Genomic DNA, 14,664 nt, shown 5'->3' with positions numbered 1-14,664 from the left:
TGATGTCAGTATGACTACTACTTTTAGAGGCCGCCGCCTACATATTTTTTAACTTGTTTGAAATGTAATAACTTTTCGTCCATACGTGTATAAAACTACTGAGTATAAAAATATACATTTACGACGTTTTTTACGTAAAAAATGTCTCTTGGTAAAAATCGCTACCGAGTAATGGTTCACGATATATTTGAAATCGAGATTATCAATACCTGTCATTATTGACATAAATTAAACATGTTGGATAAATAGTTATTAGACTGAAATCATAAATTTGAAATGTTTTGGTGCCAAAAGTTCAACAGAAATTGTTTTATCATCATTTTTTCGAAGAAAAATTTATGATTAGTTTAAAAAAAGTTCCCAAATTTACAATTTCAGTCAAATAACTAATCTACTCACAAAACATGTTTATTTTTGTCAATAATGACATGTATTGACTATTTCCATTCTAAATATCTTGAGAACGGTTACTCGTTGCGATTTTTACCAAGAGACCTTTTTTACGTAAAAAAATCGTAAATGTATATTTTTTTACTCAGTGGTTTTATATATGTACGAACGAAAAGTTATTACCATTTAAACCAGTTAAAAAATATGTAGGTGGCGCCTTCGATAAGTAGGAGTCGTATTGACATCAAAATCAAATTTCTCACGTCAAAAAACTCCCAAATACCAATTTTCATTCAAATATTGACGTTACTTTACAGAAATTAATTAGAAAAATTCAAATATAAATGAAACTTCTACACACTGTATCTCCGAAACGAAGCATTTTAGGACATACATTTATTCGAACTTTTTGACTTATTTTTATCTGGAGAATATGCTGCCAAAGTTTCTGGAATACAGTTCGGACCACCCTGTAGATTGAATTACTTTTTATTAAATATAGCAGCACGTTCTTAACTTCCAGACACTTGTAATTCATCACATTTTATCTTTACTCTACTATCCACAAGCAAAAAATACTTAACATGGATACTAAAAGAAGATCCGAAAGAGTAATGGCTGAAAAAACGTGGCAAACTGCCCTGAGTACAGGCACAGAATATATTTTCCGTGGTACAGGGGGAATAAAATCAACTTAAAATAAGGGCGAGGAGTGGGGGTTAAATATTGCCGGTCTCTGAAATTTAATCATGTTTAATCGTGCCCCGGGCCCGAACGATCGGGGCACACTATTTCAGAGATAAGGCCAGTCGAGACGACAGTCGATGTATAAAAAGGCCCGTGCTTGTTATGAGGGAGCTCCCAGAGGCGTAGCTAGGACATTTTTAGTTGTGATAAGGACAATAGGATGTTCAATGTCTTGTCTTTAAGGCTTACTAGAAAAATGGCGTTTTTTTTTGTAGTCTAATCCTATATACTCATATTTGTAAATAAACCAAACTAACGACTACACCCAATTTTGATTTAAATATTGACGTTAAAACGGTGAGTGACCAAAAATGAACCTTCTACACCCCGAAGAATAAATTTTAAATTTCAATAACAGCTACTTAAACTGTAATTTACCCTGTATAGCCTGATATTCAATTACAATTACCGTTGTATGTTCAACCGAATTAAAATTTGAACCGGAAAGTTTTACAGGGTGAGACAAAATTAATATTGAACTTCAAATCTAATTCTTGTCACTTTTAAAAGCAAGTTACTCCTTTATTTCAGTATATTATTCCGGTGTTTAATGGAGAATTCATATATGTTCAAAATATGATTAAGGTTGCCTACGCTTCAGACAAAGGTTTTCCTAAATATTTGTATTTTTATAATTTAGTGTCAGTAGATCTTTATTATTTGATAAAATCTAACTGTGATTTGTAAATTTAACAAAAATTAAAAAATGTAGAGTATTTTTTTAAGTTTCCATTTTCGGCAAATTTCTGAGATATTTTTAACTGGCTCAAAATGATAACTAGTTGTTAAAGCTAAACTAATTTGTCAGATATGTTGAAGTAACGTCAGACAATATCACAACCACCCTAGATTTTATGAAACAATAAAGATCTATTGACGCTAAATAATAATAAATGAATAAATAAAATATGTAGGATGTTTGAGGAGTAACAAAGATACATAAATGGATGAGTAAAATTTCGAGCTTATTATAGTACTGTAATACTAAAATTTTATATATTTTAAAAATTTTGAAGTATTATCTTTACGAGCCATATAAACAACATATAAAACGGATATTTTATCTAAATTTTATTACATTTGAATTCAATTTTCTGTTCAAATAATAATAGATTATTATAAATATATTATCCTATATCAATTTTATCATAGTTTATTTAACAAATTGACATTAAAGACTTAATAATATCACTCGCTAGTAATTCCATTTTATCATAATTTGATGAATTATGATTGACCTTTCGCCCCCCTAAAGTACACATATATTCAATTTAAAATTCAGTATAATAATACGTTAATGTAATTAGTCAGGCGCTACATGAAACTCCATTTTAGGTCTGACATTGATCTAATTTGTTGCTTGTTAATATCTGATGTTGTTTGTTTTATTATATTATAGGTATCTATTTGTTTTAGTTCAGTTATTATTAAAACTTTTATGAAGTATTACGAAATTACAAAATTTTAAATGCAACAGGTTGTAAAATAGAACAGTGTTACGTCGTAAATAAAATTTACTGGATTGCATGACTTTATTTACTTAAAGCGTGTTGAATGAAAACGATGTCACAGTAGCCAAAAAAAGAACATTTTGGTTTGAGTTTTACAATGTCTCTAATTTTGTCTAACGAAGCGATCAATAATGATTGAAAGAGTTGGAATATTGATTTTGCTCGTTTGTTTGGTCATAAATTTAAGAAATTCAAAATTTTTGCTGTTATTACTACCCTGAAAACAAATTAAAAATTAATTAACATGAATAATTTTTTGATATACTTAAATTCGTTTTCTATAATAATGTAACAGTCTTTTTTCCTAGAGAGCTATTACTAACGCCGAGCAGTCGGTCTTTTTCTTCTCGGGCGCCACCCTCAAAATTTATAGTGTTTGAGAGACCGCTACTGCCAGTACGGGTAGCTTTTCTACAGTGGAGAATCCAGGAAAATGGGGTAAAAGCCAGTTAAAGTCGAATATATTCCATAACGAGGTTTATTTAAATAAATTAAATATGAATCTTATAATCGTAATTTATGTTCACGCCTAGCATTTAACAGATCAAACAAAAAAAATACGGACTTCATTACAATAATGCAGGACTGAAAATAGGTTACGTAAATTAAACACTAAATTTGTAAATAGTCCTACTTACTACTAGTCGTACTCTGCCTGGAATTCACAAGTAACAGAGCACGTCAGAGAGACCCTTGATTACTATTTCAAAGAATCCAACCATGTCGTTCTGAACTTTAATAACAGAGAAATAATAATAATTCAAAAACTATCCTCATACCAAGGTTTATCAAGGTTTTTTTAGGACCAATAACTAATATTAAAATCCTCTGATATAGTGCTGCCAACTATCTCAAACATTGTTGATTGTTCTGTATAGTTAATGAAACATTTCTTATTAAAATTTCTCATCATATATTATAATGTTCTATTTTACCTTTTGCAATCACAGCTGGGGTAAAGCTAGAAAATAAAAATAGCGAAAAAAGGCATAGATTAAGGGAAATCCACCCATAAGAGATGAGATGAAAATTGCAAGACTGGCACTAGCGGACGTGTTTATATTTTAAAAACTAATATTCGAAATGAAACTCCACGTCGCGTCGAAGACTTTCTGGCAAATCTTCCAGGAATATTACTACTACAATAGAACCTTAAAAATGTTAAATTATTTTTTGGTAAAAACATCTCGGATAACAGTTTATAGATTACAGTTGAGGGTGGGAACCTTTGGTGTTACACAGCAAAATAAAAACACTAAATCACCACAATACACCAAAACACTTTTACTTTTACACTGGACGCACGTTTCGCTAACCATTTTAGCATCATCAGCAGATGATTATAAACTAAAACTAAAATTGAAAACAATTTTGTTTCATACATAACGATGTAAGCTCAATATATTCAGTCACAGTTTTGTTGTCGAGACCATTTGCGTTCAGTAATTCCTTCAAGTAGCCTAAAGTATGTGGAATTGGGACACTTGGGAACAACGAAGATTCATCAAAGGAGACCAAAATTTCACCTTCATGCAATGTTATATCTTTAATTTTGTTAATGAATTCAATATTATTTTTAACTCGCTTGATAACCATTTTGCCAAATTATTAGTCGGAGAACCTACAGCCGAAACAATTGGGCGCATAGACTTGTCCGGTTTATGAATTTTTGGCAAAGCATACAATTTTGGTAATGAGGGATTGGATACTTGCAATTTCCTCTTTAAAGAAAGTTCAATAAGGGTGATACATTCTTTTAGAGTTTTTTTAACGTCTGCTACCATCTTAGACAAAGGATTCGTTTTCAAATTTATGTAGGGGCCATTATCGATTAAATTGTTAACCTTATCGTAATAGTCTTTTTTATCTAATATAACAACCTTATTTCCCTTATCAGCTTTTAGGTAGAAACAATCTTTGTTACGCAAACTCTTGACAATATTGTGCTCCTTGTTAGATTTTAATGATTTACTTGAAACGATATTTTTTGATAACTGATTTCTACAAGCCTCTCTTGTAAATACTTTAGAAGCCTCGGGCAAGTGCTGAATAGCAGTTTCAACACCAACGACGATTTCCTCCAAAGCGCTACAAGAGTTGGGCAATGCAAACTTTAAACCTTTGTTTAATAAACTGAGCTCTTGTTTATCAAAAGTCTGCGAAGAAAGATTCTCTACTATGTTTATATCTCTTTGGAAAACAAGTTTGTTTTTAGAGCTTTTTAAACTTACTATTCATAATGGTTTAGGCTATTCAAAACAGTTTATAATCATCTGCTGATGATGCTAACATGGTTAGCAAAACGTGCGTCCAGTGTAAAAGTAAAAGTGTTTTGGTGTATTGTGGTGATTTAGTGTTTTTATTTTGCTAACAGTTTATAGAAATAAAACAAATTAAAATCTTTTGAAACTAATTCTGTGTTTTTTGTCACTAAAAGAAAATCTACTAAATAAAAAAATAGTTATTTTTTATACAAGACGATGAAATGGTATTTTATCGTCGACCGAAAAGATTAATTAATTTCGGGAGACGATAATGCAATTTTATCGTCGTGTATAAAACAATATTTCTTTCCATAGCGAGTTACGTTTTAAAAAATATTCGGAAATTATTATTATTTCAAGGAATTTATTACGAGTAGAAAAAATATTGTGCTGGGTTGGCGTTGGTTTCTATGTAATTTGACAAATGAATTATTTGATATATATTTTTTTAAATTTGACAGCTGTCTCTTTAGTTGTCAGTTTTGAGTCAATATTTTTTAATTCTCTTTCGTGTCGATTGCTGTTTGAATTGGAGTCAGAAATGGCTCAAAACGAAATAAGTAAATTACCAACAGATATTCAGGCTGAGGCGACAAACGCCATATTCAAACTACTTCCATTTAAATCCCGAATAACTTATGAAAAGAAATACATAAATTTTCAAAAATTGAAGCTATTAAAAAACGTGCGAGAAGAAATAAAGTTTTTAACCTATCCTCGCTGTTAAAGTATCATTATTTAATCTACCTTTGCTGTTAAAGTACTATTTTATCTACTATTTTTGATAGATATAAGGCAATTTTAACAGTTGCTATGGAAAAAAATGTAAATGCTTAACGTTTCAGGAGACATATCTCTCCGTTGATTAATCTTCCAGTCGTAAGCAAAAACACAAAGAACGAAAAAAAACTATTTAAAATATACAACAAATTCCAAATTAAAAACTTTTTATAATTTTATGACCTATGATACATGTTTAGTATTTTTAGAGCATTAAAAACTTTATTTATCTCAAAATAATAAACGCGGGTACTTAAAAATTTAATTTATTCAAACCGAATTTTGTTTAAGTTCTCTTAAAATAACCTAATTATTTTTTTAATTAAATGGTATTTTTAGAGTAATTTTAATTATTTATTAGTGCACTTTATTTTAGATTATATTATTTCTTATTTCATGAAAGAAAGGAAGTAAAAAGTATTTTTAAAGGATATTTTTTTAGGATTAACTGTTCTCGCTCTTTAATATACACTGGAGGACACTTTATATACCAATAATGTACCATTATTGTGTCGTTACGCGTCATTAACTTTATGGCAATCAGTTTACCGCATTTTGCAATGCGTATTAACCAATCAGGTAGCTAATACGAGGGTTTGTTAATGTCGTGAAATATCGATTTGGTTCAATTTATGGACTAATAACATGACGGTAGACATTTTACTATTAATATGTAGGCGTCTTAATAACTAGTAAGAAACTGTTATGTTGATTTTTCATTGTCATTGTTTTTTTATTTATACAATTACATTTCGGATAATCATATTGTTAAAAAAACATAATATCTTCATAATATGGCAACATAGTAGCAGATTAAATTTACAAGAAGGAAAACTCAGAAAAGATCCAGTGGTTATCCAAATTTAAGCGAAATATATACAGGGTGTCCCAGAAATAAGTGCAAGTATTTTAACTGGTAGTATAGTTCAAGCCCTGAAACACGTCTATGAAATTTTTTTCGTGAAAAAAATTTTGGATTTATTTTTAGTTTTTAGTTTGGTTTGGTTTGGTTTGAAATTTGCTAAAAATAAACATTTCAAAAATGAAAGATATAATAACACGCATCCATTTTGATGAACAATAGTTTAGTTAATTGATTCAATAGAAAAAAATCTTTTTATCTCTGAAATACATAAAAAATAATTAAGCAATTTTAGCAATGACAGATGCCATTCTTAATATTTTTTTGAGAGACATTAAAAGGTTTTTTGAAGGACCATACGATCGCAAAATAAACGGCGTCAGAGTTGGCGCAGAAATGAAGATCGCTGTCATTTTATATGTAAAGTTATATGTAAATGTCATCGATGGTCATCTTGAAGCCAACTTGACGCCGTTTTTTTCAATTATACGGTGTTTATAGACATAATAAAAGTTACCAAAAAAGACACAATATATTGAGAATAAGTCATTTAAAGTTGAAAACTTTTAGTTCAATGACAAAACAAGTAATATTGTGCGGTTATAAAAAACGACGTCACAGTAAGCGTAGATATACATATTTGCCTGCTGAATTACTATGTACCATATTCTAGACAGATGATTTAAATTTTATTTAGTGTTAAACATTAAAACTACAACATGAAAATGGAAAATAATGAATAAAAATTAAGTAGTTTAATAATTACATATTTAAATTTATATGTCCCAGTTTTGAGTTTTAAGAAAAAAACACCAAATAATCTAATTGTAGCTATCGCTGTCAAGAATTTTAGTAATATATAGTAAAGCTCACACTGAATGGATAATATGATTTTCTTGATAATATGGCATCATAGATATTAGATTAAATTTACAAGAAAGAAAATCCAGAAAAAATCCAGTGGTTCTCAATTTTTTTTTTGACATTTTCAAAGTAAAATAACTCCGTTATTTTGAACTTCTTTGAAAAACGATAAGGAGAAATTATGTTTCTTTTATCGAGATCTACCAATCCTTAAAATACTTTCACTTATTTTTGGGACACCCTGTATATTTTTTAATTTTCAAAGTAAAATATCTCGGTTATTTTCGACTTATTTGAAAAACGGTAAAGTAAAAATATATTTCTCTTATCGAGATCTACCAGCCCTGAAAATATTTCCACTTATTTAAGGCTCATCCTGTATAACTTGTAGAACTATCTCCCTTACGTTTTTTTACGATTCGTGACCTTACTGAGAATTACCTTTTGACAACTTTTCAACGTAGCTTTTAATAAAATTGTCAGCTAATATAAAAGGACTATAGTAACATGAGAGCAAAAAACCTTGAATGCCATTATACATATAGTTACTTTTAAAGGATTAATAACAATGTCATTGTATGTACCATGTCCTAGTTATACTCTAAATAAAATGTTACCAGATAATATTTCATGTATTGGGATACAATATTTGTTTCAAAACAACCTCTGTTTCGAAGTGGTTCAGATTAGGTGTCCTGTTTAAAGTAATTTTTTTAAAGAACGAACGAACAATAACAACTAGCATTTTAAAATCTTTAAATCTTTTTTTTTAAATACAGGCCAAAATATTTATTTCTTTTCTCAGGCCAAAGTAAAGTGGTAGATTATCGTTTAATGAAAAGCCGTGTATATTTAGCTGAGTTGATTTTGAATGTAATTTTTGTTCACAACCAGAAGCCGCGTGGTCATCGAGAAACAAGAAAATGAAGATTTCTTTCTGTATGATTATTTTTTAATATGTTTTTAATTTTTACCTGTGTTATGTTTATTTATGTCATGTTCTTTAAAATCAAAGAAGCGATTGCCATACATTACTAACATCTACAGATGCATGAGCAATACAATTATTTTTATTAGATTGTATTATAAAAGTCTCTTATTTTTCTTTTAGAGGCTACCGCTTCTTTTATTATAATTTTTGCGTTGTTAAAATCTACTCTGTGCCCTGTGTCCCATGAATGTTGACAAATCTTAGATTTGTAAAAATCGCCCTTTTTTAAATAATCTTTATGTTCTTTAATTAAAACATAATGGTCTAGATGTTTTACCAATAAAAAATTTATCGCATTCACATGGTATTTTGTATATTACATTTTTTGTTTGTTGTCCAGTGTTTATTGGTTTAGTGTGTGATAAAACGGATCTAAGTGTATTTTCTGTTTTGAAAGATTTTTGTTATATTGTTGCATGTAGTTTGTCTGTTATATTGTTTTCCTATCCTTCTTATTTTTTTCCGAGACGCCTCGTATGTATGGAGTTGTAAGTTGCATAATATATTGTATATTTTCTGTAAACATCTAATAGTCCGGTCATCTTAGGGGTTTCACCTCGGAATTCGAGATAACCGGCTGTAAACACGTATAAACCTTTATTTTAACAGCGTAAAACATGTCTCAAAACCTACATATGATAGCGCGTGCGCGACTTGTAGATAACTGAGGTCATAGGTCAAAAAATCGATTTTTTGCACATTTTTTGCAAATATCTCGTTCCCTTTCACATTTACGCTATTTCTATTTATCATAAATATTGTAGAGGATAAAATCCTCTATAACTTTTGTTGCAAACATTTGTTTGTACCTCAAACCGTTTTTGAGATAGAGGGCGGAGAGCGCGCAGTCTTTCATTATGTACGGTATCATTCAAGTTCAACCTGTAGTCTCGGTCAAAAATAACATTTCAATCGTGTTTACTACCAAGTTCAGACTTGGTTAGGGCATGATTTAGAACCCCAGGACTGGGGTTGGATAATGCGTAATGGATTCCTGGAACCTACCACTACTATTCTACCTCCAGCTGCAAAAAATTTGCTGACCACAATATTCTGCAACTGCAAGAATGGTTGTGGTTCGCGATGTGGATGCAGGAAATCAGGGTTACCATGCTCTTTAGCTTGTGGCCAGTGTAATGAGCAAGCTTGTCTCAATGCTTCACACTATCAGAGTGATGTCAATGAAGATGGTACATTTGACCCCGAAATCCGAAATCCTAGAAGACTTGGAGACAAATGTCGTTGAAGATGAAAATGAAGAAGCATTTGAAATTCCACAACAACCAGACGGCGATGATGAAGAAGAAAACTAAAAATAAGAACATTGAGTTCTTTTTATTTTTATTCAATTTTTTAAATTTCAACCATGAGAAATGTATGAAATCGTATTTTTTATTATTTAAGTAGTTAAAAAAAGTTAGTATTTCTTGTCTTTTTATTTACTTAAAATGTAATTAGTATAAATCTAACTATAATTAAAATGTAATTAAAATATTTCTGTTAATAATTTTCTAATTGTACAAAGAGGTAAATGTTATTAAATGAAGATATAGTTAATTTATGAAAAAAATTATTATATTCAATATCATCTTTTATGAAAAAATGTAAATTATTTATAATTATATATTTTTCAATAATTAACGGGCGTGTTTTTGACCGAGACTACGTCAGGTTGAACTTGAATGATACCGCACATAATGAAAGACTGCGCGCTCACCGCCCTCTATCTCAAAAACGGTTTGAGGTACAAAAAAATGTTTGAAACAAAAGTTGTAGAGAATTTTATCTTCTACAATATTTATAGTAAATACAAATAGAGTAAATGTGAAAGGGAACGAGATATTTGCAAAAAATGTGCAAAAAATCGATTTTTTGACCTATGACCTCAGTTATCTACAAGTCGCGCCCGCGCTATCATATGTAGGTTTTGAGACATGTTTCAGGATGTTAAAATAAAGGTTTATACGAGTTTACAGTCGGTTATCTTAAATTCCGAGATTCCTACCCTATTTCGACTAAGATGACTGGACTATAAAAGATATTTACAGGAAACCCACAAATACCAGACAGATACTTAAATTTCACATCTAATCACAGTATAAGTGAATTGAGATTCATTGTGAAAAATAAAAAACAATAATACGTTATCCCTTTATGGGTAATGAATTGGTTAATTTATTAAATTACGCTCTATATTTCAGAATAAGAAAATATAATATTAGCTTATCGACAATTTTTTTCTATACTTTGTGTTAAAAAAATAGATTAAGATGAAGAAGTAAAACTCTATATAAACGGTGAAATCCCTTTTGTAACATGAATAACTTTCTAGAGGCGCTCAAATCTGCATAGTTAAAACACCGAACGCTGAATATTCAGAAACTTTAAGTAGAGTAGCTAGCGAGATAGTGTCTACAATTATTAGCTCACGTTATGCCCTGGAGAGATGAGTATTACAACAATAGCCGGCGGCGTATCAAGCAATGGATCCGATATCACTTTACATATATTTTAAGGTTCAGATATCAGCCATATAATACACATAGACATCTTAATGAACAAGGTGTTCCATTTTCGTGTGTTTTATGAGTAGAGAGAGAGATAGAAGATAGAGAGATAGACTAGAAGCTAAACATGCTACACACAGTGTATTATCGTAGTAATACTATCGTAGTAACATCTAGTAATATTATCGTTTTGCTAAAAACGATAATATTACTTAGCCTGTACATTTTGTACATTTGTTGCTTTATCAACAATCTAAAATGTCAATATTCCATGGGTATATTGATAAATGAAGTCTAAATTATAAGAAAATGCATTTTCTACGAAAACTTGAAGGGATAGATAAAAATGGTATAATACAATTTGATAGACAATCAAATTGTGCATCTGATTCTCTAAAAATATACAGGGCGTTCCATTTAAATTAAACAACTTATTGCCGTTTAAAATTAGAAATTATTTAAAATAAATTTTTAGACACTCTGTATAAGGTAGTATTATTTTTATTATTGCAACACAATAACTGATCAATAAATAAACTTCAGTAAATATTTAGTATTAAAAACGTTGATACCCCTGGAGAAATGAAGCTTTAATTTTTTTACTGCAGTTTTACAAAATTGAGAGTATTTCAAAAACGGTAAGGTTTAAGTGTAATAAACCTTTGTCGGAAAGTTCAGTGATTTCAGTGATTTGTGTTCATAGTTTGTATTTTTATTAGTTTGTACCTTCTGATATTTAGAGTCGATCATCATTTTCGTGTTAGATACTAAACTTTTTTATTAAAGTCATTTTGACATTTTAGAAATGATAAATTTATGAACCAAATAAAAAAATAGTTTAATCATAAATAAGTAAGTACATAGTTGGTAATATATAGTATTTTTAGTAACAGTTAATTAGTAGTCTATAATATTTTTACTATATTATAATTCAGTTGTTAAATCAAAAAAAAATAGGTGCTATGTGATCTATTGTTAGTGTTTAAAATGTATGTATTCATAATTTTAATTTTGTTTTAATTATGTTACACTTCTAGTGATCTAATAAAATATAAAATGCGGTAAAAAAGTTTATATTTATTATTTTATATTTTACAAGGAATAATTTTGCGCTTGAATAACGTTACCGTTTTAATTAGCGTTAATAAGTAACGGAACGCTAAAATTGTGTTATGCCAAAACTCTCCATTAGTTTCTTCCGGATCACCAGGTGGCTCTAAATGACGGACCCATTTGTTTTATATCAGTGTCCAATCTATCTCTAGTACGTGACATTAGTCTATAAATAAAATGCATTTAATGAAGTAGTCATGGTAATGAAATGTCATCAGTCATGTCACTTCCATAGATAAATGCAACACGTTTAGATTGGAAAGCCCGTAAAAAATTTAGGTCGCGAAATTATTTTGGGTCGCGACCGTTATACGCGATCTGGCGCTGCCATAGCGGTCGCTAAGAACAACGGCGAGCACAAACAGAAATAATTTTCTCTTGTTAAAGTCAGAATCTTCAAAAATCATAATAATCTTTAAAAATCTAAACCGCTCTCATTAAAGAAATTCCGAAAAGTGTTTATAGCGTCCATTTTCAAAGTAATTATTGCTATCTTGTGAGTTTAATTCAAGTTTTATTTACTTCAACCGGTGATAATTATGAAAAAGTGGCATTAAAAACTTAAAAAGGTGAGCTGTGAACTGTGAACTGCAAAAACCATCGTGGATCGTGGCATAACGTCGGTTTCCAATGTTTCATAAGTATTTCATACATGCGTCCTTATATAAAATAAAGTTTCTTGTATGCAACACATAAAATTAAACGAAAATAATAATAAATTTGAATAAACAATATTTGGCGATATAATTCCGGAAATTCCGACGATAGACTTTCCGAAACGTTAAGCATTTTTTTCTTTGTTAAGCCAATTTGTATAACTGTAAACATAACTTCTGACAAGCAGTGTCCGTTTAGGTTTAACGCAGAAGTGTTTACAAAAAATAACTATTTTATTTTGTAGATTTTCTTGCAGTGCAGTGGCGAAATACCCATAAATGATTTTTTTGGAGATATATATTAAAATATTTGATTTTTTTTAATTAATAATCTTGTTGGGCGAATGGCGAAACGAGATATTGTCGTCATTTATCGGGATCAAAACATTAGCAAATAGACAATTTATCGCACTATCAAAGAATGTAAAGAAGGGATACCATGTGTAAATTTGCCTAAATCCGGTCGGCCGCGGGTTTTGAACCAAATAAGAGAAGGAAGACTAATTGAAGCAGGAAAACACAAAATTGGGATCTCACAGCAAAAACTGGCCAGGAGATTTAATATTGGAAAGACTATGGTGTTTAAAACCCTATCAAGTAACAATATTGTCTTCCGAAAAATGAGGAAAGCTCCAAAATACACGGAGGCCCAGCTAGAGAGAATTCCGAGATGTTGCCGCGCGCTGAGGAGAAACCTATTTTTATCAGAGTTGTCAGTTTCTGAATTTTTTCCCAAAACTTTAGGACCATACGTTAATTGCAGATAAGGCGACGATAGACAGTAACCGTAGATTAAAATAAAAGAACCTATCCTACAAACTTCCATCGAAAACAGATTAAAACCGAGAGCAAACCCTGGAATAGCCACTCTATCGGAGATGGAGCGAAAAAGCAAAGAACGGATGCGGGCTTGAGGACAGAAAGTCAGACGCTGCCAACATTCGCTTTTCTTTCCTTTTTTTTCAAAAATCGGCGAGAGCGCGCGTATAATAACACCAATAATGTAGCCGGGTGCCCATTTGCATTTAATGACCTTTTAAAATTCAAACTTCTCTCCTCTGGAAGAGGCGAAGTGTTTAAGAGCAACTGGCGGATAGGGAAAGAAGACAGTGGCGTGCGTAGCATCTTTTACAAGAGAAAAAAATATGCTAGTGGGAAATAGTTATTTTTTATACAAGACCGAAAAAATTAATTCACGAGCGATGAAATCTCGAGTGAATTAATTTCGGGAGACAATTTTATCGTCGTGAATAAAACAATACTTTTTTTCCATAGCGAGTTATGTTTTAAAAAATATTCAAAAATTATTATATCAACTAATTTATTACGAGTAGAAAAAATATTGTGCTGGGTTGGCGTTGGTTTCTATGTCATTTGACAAATAAATAAAATTAAAAAAATAGTGCGAGAAGAAATAAAAATTTTAACCTATCCTCGCTGTTAAAGTACTATTTTGTCTACTATTTTTGATAGATATAAGACAATTTTAACAGTTGAGAGAATAATAATTACAAGGTTCTGCACATCACAGTTTTTTTTTGTCTTTTGATTGCTTTTTCAAAATGCCTTTGTTACTTCCAAGAAGCAGTTGATATCACTGCCACCGCCGCACAGTGTAACGAAATCGGGAAATGCCGGACATTAGCCCAAAAAAACAAAAAAAATAATTCATCAAGTTTTTTATATAGATGGATAAAGGACATGCCAGAGCCCCACCATGTGAGATATTTCTTGAGTTGACCTCTTAGTCGGGGAGTTATGGCGGGTTAAAGTTATGGTTTCCTTAATTTACTAAATCTGTACAAAATTTCAGCGTAGAAATTTAGTATTTTCAGAAGTTTCCCTTGTGTTGTTCGAATTCCAACAATTTTTCCATAAGAGGTCCTTTTGCCGCTTAACAAACCTGAAAAAGTATCCCAATTTTTTCAAGTCTAGTTTCTATATGTTTATTATGACTTTCAGGTGAACCTTCTAGGGGT

Source organism: Sitophilus oryzae, unplaced genomic scaffold (assembly GCF_002938485.1).
Source record: "Sitophilus oryzae breed Bouriz unplaced genomic scaffold, Soryzae_2.0 scaffold_179_pilon_pilon, whole genome shotgun sequence".
Taxonomy (NCBI): Eukaryota; Metazoa; Arthropoda; class Insecta; order Coleoptera; family Curculionidae; genus Sitophilus; species Sitophilus oryzae.
This window is presented reverse-complemented; position numbering follows the sequence as displayed.